At 42.9% G+C, this 9,887-nt stretch overlaps 1 non-coding gene across 1 annotated transcript; it reads left to right on the top strand.

The window, feature by feature from the left end:
- The first annotated feature begins 9,549 nt into the window (after positions 1-9,549).
- On the top strand, positions 9,550-9,657 carry LOC127747402 (small nucleolar RNA R71). The gene has a single exon (XR_008009201.1). It is a non-coding gene; the product is annotated as a small nucleolar RNA R71 (small nucleolar RNA).
- Positions 9,658-9,887: the final 230 nt, after the last annotated feature.

The following is a 9,887-nucleotide window of genomic DNA, read 5'->3' as shown; positions in this document are numbered from 1 at the left end:
AAAAGAAACTCAACAAACGTGATCTTCCAGCTGGCGTGTGACTGGCGTTCCCTTGGCGTGTCTTGCTTTCTTCGTTTCAAGCTTGGCATGCCACGCCTCACCCTCCAAGTGGCATGCCTTCCTCCATCACATCCTTGGCGTGCCACGCCTTCGAGCCAAAGTGGCATTCCTAGGGCATTTTAATTGACCCAAGTACCTTGGCGTGCCACGCCTTCGAGCCAAGTGGCACGCCCAGGCCATTTTAAAGTTCTCAAGTAGCTTGGCGTGCCACGCCTTCGACACCAATGGCACGCCCAGGCTATTTTTCACATCTTCATACTTCTGGAAACTTGTACCAGCGTGGCACGCCCAGGGTTTGGCGTGCCACGCCCCTCATCCTCTTGCTGGCATGCCACGCCTCATCATCCAAGTGGCACGCCCAGTTCATTTGACCCTTTATCTCCTCCTCTGGAAAACACTACCAGTGTGCCATGCCATGAGACTGGCGTGTCACGCCCTTCACTTGCCTTAGTTCCAAAGGTTGGCGCGCCACATCTGGACGTTCAAGTGGTAGGCCAAAGTGGGACAATTGAGCTGGCATGCCACGCCTTTGATACCAAGTGGCACGCCCAGCTTTGTTTGGCCTCCTTCAGTGCTGGCGTGCCACACTTGATCATTCAAGTGGCACGCCTTAGTGAGACTTCTTGAGCTGGCGTGCCACGCCTTCGACACCAAGTGGCATGCCCAGCTTTTTTGCTTTGCCTTCTTGTTCATTGGCGTGCGACGCCTAGTTGCTCATGTGGCACGCCCAGACCTCATTAGCCTTCAACCCCTTTTCTGGGTTCTTGTACCAGCGTGCCACGCCATGTAGCTCAAGTGACATGCCCATTCAATTGTGGGTCTCTTAGGCTTGGCGTGCCATGCCTTGATCCTCAAGTGCCACACCCAAGTGAATTCTGGAACTGGCGTGCCACGCTTTTGACACAAAGTAGCACGACCTAGTGATGACTCTTCTAGGTGATTAGTTGGCGTGCCACGCCCAGCTTCTGGCTTGCCACGCCCCTTTGATGGTCTTCATTGATGCTCTCTGGAATGTTGTACCAGCGTGCCATGCCTAGCTTTTGGCATGCCACACCAATACATTTTTGTGGCGTTTATTCCAAGTGGCACGCTTGCTTCACACACCCACTTGTTTAGTCGTTTCCTTCCCATTTTTATGTCTTTTTTGCCTGAAATTCAACACAAACTCATTTCAAAGCAATGTACTATGATATTCATCAATTAAGGCATGAATTGCAAAGATTAAATGAGATTATGCCTCTTTTATGGTCCTTTTTATGCAAGAAAAAGGGTAGATGATGTAAGTCATCATAACACCAAACTTAAGCTTTGCTTGTCCTAAGCAAATCAATGTGAGTGGTCTTTTTGTGAATTGAGACTTGACCTTGAATGGATGCAATATAACTAAGAATGGGACTAAGTGTTCAACACATGCATGAATGCTTTGAACGTCACAAAGAGTCCCTAGATCCTTGAGGGTTCTTCCAAGTATGTGCCTCAGGGGTCCTATTTTTGGTTTTGCTTCTTTTCTGTTCATTGACCACGACTCTAAGTGTTTTGTCTCAAGACAATCCTTTAGTTAGGCTTTCAATCAACACTCCTAAACCAGTTGGCTTTAGGGTATTAGGTGTTGAAACACCCCTGAGAATTTACTTGCCCAGGCCTCTTCTTGACATATCTTCACCACAAGCATCTACTAGGGTTTCTAACTCTTTTGAGTTTTTCAATGTTTCTCTTTCCTTCCTAGTAGTTGATGCTCAGAGCCTTGGGTCTTTGTTGCTTACTACTTCTTAGTTCTATAGATATTCAAGGAACACCCCTCAACCTCTACTTGTCATGCCTTTTAAGACTAGTTGCCTTTCATGACTCATTTTCTTTTTAGTTCATTCAAGGTTCTACACTTAGTCTTTTGTTTCTTAGTTCTTTGAAAGAACTTTCTTAGTCTTAGTCTCATTTACTCTTGTTCTTGCACAACTCACAACAACTCTTATGGAGACAAACTACACTTTATTGATGTTGAAAAAGACTAAAGTTAACATTGCATTTTCTTTCTTATATATCAAGGGACTCACAAAAGACTTCAAGTAATAAAGAACTAAACATAAAACATAAACTATCCTAGCATTACCAATTATTCTCAAACATAAAGTAAAGTAGATAGATAAGAACTTAAACAGAATTCAGAAATTTGGAAAATGTCAATCATGGAACTCAATAACCTTGTGCAGCTTCAACTTTAGTTCATTGGCCCTTTTCCCTTGTTTTTCTTCTTGGAGGAGGAGGAGTCATCTTCACCCTTTTGGGAGGATCCTTTTTGTGCTTTCTTGTCCTTGGGCTTCCAGAATCCCAGCCTTCTCATGTAGGACTTCACATTTTCTTTGTGCTGGTATGCAATTTCCTCCTGCCGTCCACCGAGTTCTTCCAATTTCTGCATGTAGGTGGGATAATTGGGATTCATGTTGGCTACTACATTGCACAAGTAGCTTAACTTAGTTTGTGCATAGAAGTCATAGTCCCGTCTTGCTATAGTTCTGGCTTCATAGAGGTGTATGAATTTAGGAAGGCTATTCATTTGATGTATTTGATGTTCCAGCATCATCCCTAGACTGCCTTGCAACTCTCCCCAGTTGATCTGTTCTTGCTACTCCTTCAGATGTTCAAAGCTTCCTTGGAGGTTTTGTGTGTTCTCATTCACCTGGTTCCATTGCTCCCTTTGGCTATTTTGAAATTGGTTGACATCTTTCCTCAATTGGTGCAAATTTCCCTTCATTTGATGCACGTCTCCTTGCAGCTGCTACTAGTTTACTCCTTCAGGAATTTGTTGAAATTGCTGGTATTGTTGATATTGTGGTGGTTGAAGCGCCAGAAAGTGTGGTTGCTCCTCAAACTCTTGTTGTTGTTGTTGTTGTTGTTGTTGTGGCACATGAGCATGAGCTCTATGCTCTCTGGAGTGGGTTGACAGCCAACACCTTGGCCATTTTCTTAGCAGTTATAGTCTTATCTTGCTTTACTAGCACCTCATCAATAACTTTCTCAACTCCAGCGTCATTACATAGCTCTTGTATGATGCTGGGGAATGCCAACCTTGTGCTTTTATTAGTGCTCTTCAATATCTTGTTTATGTTGTTGGGAATCAACTCCCCAACATTTACATTCTCTCTCTTTATAATGCTGTATATGAGCACAGCTCTCTCCTTGGTCACCTCGGAGGTGTTGGATGTAGGAATCAAAGATCCTCTCACAAAGTCCAGCCACCCCCTAGCTTTGGGGCTCAAGTCCCTTCTTCTCAGCTGGTTGGGTTTTCCATCTTTGTCATTGATCCACTGCACATTTAGTACACAAATTTCGTTCAAGATTTCATCAAATCCTGGGTCTAGTTGCTTTATCCTCTCCTCATAACTCCGAGTGAATTTTGTCCTCCTCACCATCAGCACCCTTTCTATGTTAGAGGGGCTATAGTCAATGGACTTCCCTCGCACATAGCTAATGTATCCATAAGCTTGCCCTGATTGTGGCACAGCATTGGCATAAAATTCCCTTACCACGCCTTCCACCACTTTCCTTGGTGGGTTACAGAAGAGTGCCCAACCCCTATTGTTAATTCAATGTTGATCTTATGGTGCTCATTCCTTCCCAGTTGGAAACCAACCTCTGGGATGATCTCCCTTTCACTCACCCAACCATAGAATTGGTTTTGGTTGAATGCGGAGAGGAATTTGTATTCATTAAAAGTTGAGCTTCAAGAACCAGAAGTTGGTTCTTTGGTCTTTCTTTTCTTTGAGGCTGAGGACCTTGGTGGTGCCATTGGGTGGAGAGAGAGTGTGTGTTTGAAGGTTCTGAGATAGTAGTAGAGTGTTGCAAAGAAACACAAAGTTTTGCTCCAACACCAAACTTAGGACTTGATTGTCCCAATCAAGAAGAAAGATAGAGAGAATGGGGATGAAAAGAGAAAAGAGAAGAGAGAAAGAAAGGTCTGTGTGAGTTTCTTTTATGTGTGGGATGGGGTTTTTATAGGGGTGAGAGTGTGGTTCGAATGGTGGGAAAGGAAGAGAATTCAAAGTTTTCCCACTTGGGGAGTGGCACCTAACATGGGAAGAGGCGCCAATCCATATCCCACTGTGCCCTCTGCTTATGTTGAGTTCCAAAGTGCAAGTACACTTTGACCTCTTTGCTATCAACCAAGTGGACCCCATTCAATCTCCTAAAAAATGAAACTGGAACCCCATGAGTAATGACAATATAATCCTCCACATTCCTTCTTAATGCTAGTGAATGGACTTGCAACTAATGGGTGTCCCTTGGGACACCAAACTTAATTCATTTGCATCTCAATAAATTGGGTTCATCACTGGGTTTTTAATGTGTTCATGGGAAAGATGTAATTACAATTCTTTCACATTCTGTTGCTTATAATCTCCCCTGAGCACATTAAAATTCACATTCAAGCCTCCACTAATATATTAAATGCTTTCAAATTGAGTGGCATTGGGCTTGTTAAGTGATCCTCGTATGGTGGTGGCCACACCAAACTTAATCTCTGGGCTTACTCTTCAAAATTTAGTTTATCCAAATGGTTGTAAGCGTAGATTAAGTAGGTGAGTGGCCACACCAAACTTAGCATTTTAGCTAGTTCTTAGCCCAGTTACTCATCATCAATAAATGCCTTCATCAAGTTGCATTTCCAGAAATAGGAGACAACATAATTCAAAAAGCTATCCCAACTATCAAAACTGAAATTAAACTTCCTAAGCTAATATTCACAATCTACTTCTAAGAAAGCAATAAATCAAAAGGATATAAAGTGTTGGGGTGCCTCCCAACTAGCGCTTCTTTATCGTCACTAGCTTGACGTTCTTCCTTTTTCAGTTGAGGTGGTAGCTCACTCTCCTTTCATCCAGTGAGTCCCCCAGGTAATGCTTGAGTCTATGGCCATTTGCAGTGAAGGTTCTTTGTGTTTTGTCCCCCAGGGAAGAACTTAAGTCTAGAATTGTACAATAACACCTTTTGTCCTTCGGTGAACTCCCTCCTTGTTATCTTTTGATCATGCCACCTTTTTGTGTTCTCTTTGTAAATCTTTCCATTCTCATATGCTTGGCTCCTAAATTCCTCCAGCTCGTTGAGTTGCCTTAGTCTCTTTTCTCCAGCAGCTTGCTCATCAAAGTTTAATAGTTTTAGAGCCCAGAATGCTCTATGTTCAAGCTCAACTGGCAAGTGGAAAGCCTTGCCAAATACCAATTGGTATGGAGACATCCCAATGGGGGTCTTGAAGGCTGTTCTGTAGGCCCATAAAGCATCGTCTAGCTTCTTAGACCAGTCCTTCCTTGAGCTTCCAATAGTTTTTTCAAGAATCCTTTTTAGCTCCCTATTGAAAATCTCTGCTTGCCCGTTGGTCTGCGGATGATAAGGAGTTGCCACCTTGTGCTTGACTCCATATTTAAGCAGGAGTGCTTCCAGTTGTTTATTGCAGAAATGTGTTCCTCCATCACTAATGAGTGTCTTGGGAACTCCAAACCTGTTGAAAATGTTCATTCTTAAGAAGCTCATTACGACCTTGTTGTCATTTGTGGCGGTGGCAATAGCCTCTACCCATTTTGACATATAATCTACAGCCACAAGTATATAACTATTTGAGTAGGATGATGGGAAAGGTCCCATAAAGTAAATCCCCCATACATCAAATAGTTCTAACTCCATTATAAATCTCTGTGGCATTTCATTATTCTTGGGTAGATTGCAGCCGTTTGGCACTCATCACATCTTGACACCAAGTCTTTTGCATCCTTGAAAATGCTTGGCCAGTAGAATCCACATTGGAGCATATTGGCTGCTGTTCTTTCTCCACTAAAATGGCTTCCATATGCAGATCCATGACATTGCCAAAGCACCTCTTGTCCTTCCCCATGGGATATACACCTCCTCAAGATCCCATCAGCACACTTTTCTCCTCACGTGTTTGTTAATGTTGGTTGGTAGTTCCCCAATGGCTTTAAAATTGGCTATGTCTGCAAACCAAGGGGTTTCTTGGATCATCATTAATTGCTCATCATGGAAGCTTTCATTCACTGCAAGATGGTGTGCTCCTTTTTCTTCTTGTGGAATTCTTGAGAGGTGGTCAGCTACTTTATTCTCTGCCCCACTCCTGTCTTTAATTTCGATGCCAAACTCTTGGAGTAGCAGGATTCATCTTATTAGTCTTGGCTTGGACTCTTGTTTGGTAAGCAAGTATTTGAGTGCTGCATGATCAGTGAATACAATTACTTTAGAACCAATGAGATATGATCTAAATTTATCAAAAGCAAAGACAATGGCAAGTAATTCCTTCTCTGTAGTGGTGTAGTTCCTTTGATTTTCATTAAGAACTTTGCTGGCATAGTAAATAACATGCACCAATTTATCTTTTCTCTGTCCTAAAACAGCACCCATAGCAAAATCTGATGCATCACACATCAACTCAAAGGGTAAATCCCAGCATGGCGGTGCTATGATAAGTGCAGAGGAAAGTTTGTTCTTAAGTTTCTCAGAAGCAAACATGCATTCATGATAAAAAACAAAAGGCACATTAGAGACAAGCAGGTTGCTCAAGGGTTTGGCAACCGTAGAGAAGTCCCTAATAAACCTCCTATTGAAGCCAGCATGTCCTAGAAAACTTTTGATTACCTTGACATTGCAAGGTAGGGGTAACTTTTCAATCACCTCCACTTTTCCCTTGTCCACTTCTATGCCCTTTTTTGAGATTTTATGACCAAGGACCACCCCCTCTGTAACCATGAAATGGCATTTTTCCCAATTTAAGACAAGGTTGGTCTCTTGGCATCGCTTTAGCACCAAGGCCAAGTGATGTAGGCAATCAGAATATGAGTTACCAAATACAGAGAAGTCATCCATAAACACCTCAATGAACCTTTTAATCATATCTGAAAATATGGAGAGCATGCACCTTTGGGATGTTGCAAGTGCATTGCACAATCCAAAGGGCATTCTCCTATAAGCAAAGACACCATATGGACAAGTAAAAGAAGTTTTCTCCTGGTCCTTGGGATCTACAACTATTTGGTTGTAACCCAAATAACCGTCAAGAAAGCAGTAGTATTCATGTCCGGCCAGACTCTCAAGCATCTGGTCCATGAATGGTAGGGGGAAGTGGTCCTTCCTGGTGACTTCATTGAGCTTCCTGTAGTCAATGCACATGCGCCAACCAGTCACCGTTATTGTTGGTATCAGCTTATTCTTCTCATTTGGTACAACAGTGACCCCTCTCTTCTTTGGAACCACTTGGACAGGGCTCATCCAAGGGCTGTCTGAGATGGGGTAGATCACCCTAGCTTGCCACAACTTCAATACTTCCTTCTGGACCACTTCATTCATAGTTGGGTTCAACCTTCTTTGTTGTTGTCTTGAGGGCTTAGCACCCTCCTCAAGCAAGATCTTGTGCATGAACATTGAGGGGCTGATCCCCTTTAAGTCTATGAGTGTCCAGCCTATAGCATCTTTGTGTTGTTTCAGCACTTGGATGAGTTTCTCTTCTTTCTCCTTACTCAAGTTTGAGTTGATGATCACTGGGTAGGTGCTGTTGTCACCCAGATATGCATATTTCAAGCTTGAAGGTAAGGTTTTCAGCTCTAGTTTTGGTGCCTCTTCTCTATTGTTGTCTTTGTGGTTTGTCATGATTGAACTTCCCATGGTTCCTTGTGGTAGTTCTCCATGTGATGTTCGTTGCTCCAATTCTATAGTTCCTTCACATTGCTCTTCTTCCAAAACTCCTTGAACTATTTGTTCTATGGTGTCCACCATCATGCATTCTCCTATTGATTCCTTGGGGTAACTCATTGCCTTGAAGACATTGAAGATCATCTTCTCCTCATGTAATCTCAAGACTAGTTCCCCTTTTTGCACATCAATGATGGCTCCAGCAGTAGCTAGGAATGGCCTTCCTAAGATAATTGAAGTGTTAGCCTTTTCTTCCATATCCAGCACAATAAAGTCAGCTAGGAAAATGAATTCTCCCACTTTCACCAATAAATCTTCCACTACTCTATGTGGAAACTTGAATGTCCTTTCAGCTAGTTGAAGTGCCATTCTTGTTAGTTTGGCTTCCTCAATTCTCATCCTTCTCATCATGTTCAAGGACATGAGATTGATGCTAGCCCCCAAGTTGCATAAGGCCTTCTCAATATTGATATCCCCTATGATGCAGGGGATTTGGAAACTCCATGGGTCTTTCATTTTCTGGGGAAGTTTCTTTTGTTTGATGGCACTACACTCCTCACTTAGGACTACAGTCTCCTTTTCTCCCGAATTTCTTTTTCTTGTCATGAGTTCCTTCAAGAACTTGGCGTAGAGGGGAATTTGCTCTAGTGCTTCAACAAATGGTATATTGATTTGGAGCTTTTTGAAGATTTCCAAGAATTTGGAAAACTGGCTATCCTTCCCATCCTTTATTAGCCTTTGTGGGTATGGTGCCTTTGGCACATAAGGCTTCAAGACTGGCTTTGGTGAAGATGGGCTAGGGGTCTCTTCCTTCTTCTTGTTTTCAGACTTTTCTGCAGCATCTTCTTCGTGGTTCTCCTGGCTTGGGGTTGCCTCTTCTACCACCTTTCCACTTCTAAGTATGATGGCCTTGCATTCCCCTCTTGGGTTGGCCATGGTGTCACTAGGAAATGTGTGTGTAGGCATTGGAATTTTCTTGGATAAGATCCCCACTTGTGCTTGCAGCTTTGAGATTGATGCACCTTGATTCTTCATATTAGATCTGTATTCTTCTTGGTTGGCATCTAACTTCTTTTCAGCCTATGCTTGTCTCTCCAAGAGGGTGGAAATAGCCCCTGTGAACTGTGATGATAGCTGTGCTATTGTAGCCTCTATTCTCTCAAAGTTACCTCTGATCTCACATGGTTGTGAGGTTGAGGTTAATGTGTCTTGATGGTAGTGTGTTTGCTGAGTAGAAGGGTATGATGTGTGAGGTGGATTGTGGTAGGGTCTGTTGTTGATTGATTGATGGTTAGAGTTGTGATTTTGGTAGTGATTGGCTTGGTATGGCTTGTTATGATCTTGGTTTTGACCTTGTTGGTTCCCCCACCCGAAATTTGGGTGGTTCTTCCATCCTGGGTTGTATGTCTTGGAGTTAGGGTCATATGGTGGTCGAGAGGGGTTGTGTACATAGTTTGCTTGCTCACATTCGACTTCTGGTGCATCTCCTTCTTGGGGTGGTGCTTGAGCTTAACCACCACAACTTGATCACTCTCCATCTTCTTAGTCAAGGCGGCTAGTTGTGCTATAATTGCCTTGTTTTGTGCCAACAGGGCATCTACAGAGTTGAGTTCCAGCACCTCCTTCTTTTGGCCCCTTTCTAAAGCATAGAAGTAGTCATTCTCAGCTACAGTTTCAATGACATCTATGGTTTCCTCAATGGTCTTCTTCTTGTTGAGTGAACCCCCCTAAAGAGTGGTCCACAGCCTTCTTTGATTCATAGGTTAGTCCTTCATAGAAAATGTGGAGCTGCACCCATTCATTAAACATATCTGGTGGGCATTTTCTTGTTAGATCCTTGAACCTCTCCCAGGCCTCATAAAGTGTTTCACCATCTAGCTGTCTGAAGGTTTGCACCTCAACTCTTAGCCTGTTGATCCTCTGTGGAGGGTAAAATCTTGCTAGAAATTTGTTCACAACATCTTCCCATGTGGTTAAGCTCTCCTTGGGAAATGCTTCCAACCACTTTGTTGCCTTATCTCTGAGTGAAAAAGGGAACAAGAGTAGTTTGTAGGTGTCAGGGTGTACTCCATTGGACTTTACAGTATCACATATCCTCAAGAATGTATTGAGATATTGATTTGGATCTTCTTGGGCACTTC

This window comes from Arachis duranensis, chromosome 4 (assembly GCF_000817695.3).
Source record: "Arachis duranensis cultivar V14167 chromosome 4, aradu.V14167.gnm2.J7QH, whole genome shotgun sequence".
NCBI classification, from domain to species: Eukaryota; Viridiplantae; Streptophyta; class Magnoliopsida; order Fabales; family Fabaceae; genus Arachis; species Arachis duranensis.
The sequence above is the reverse complement of the archived record's forward strand: the minus strand, read 5'-3'. Positions and strand labels throughout refer to the sequence as shown.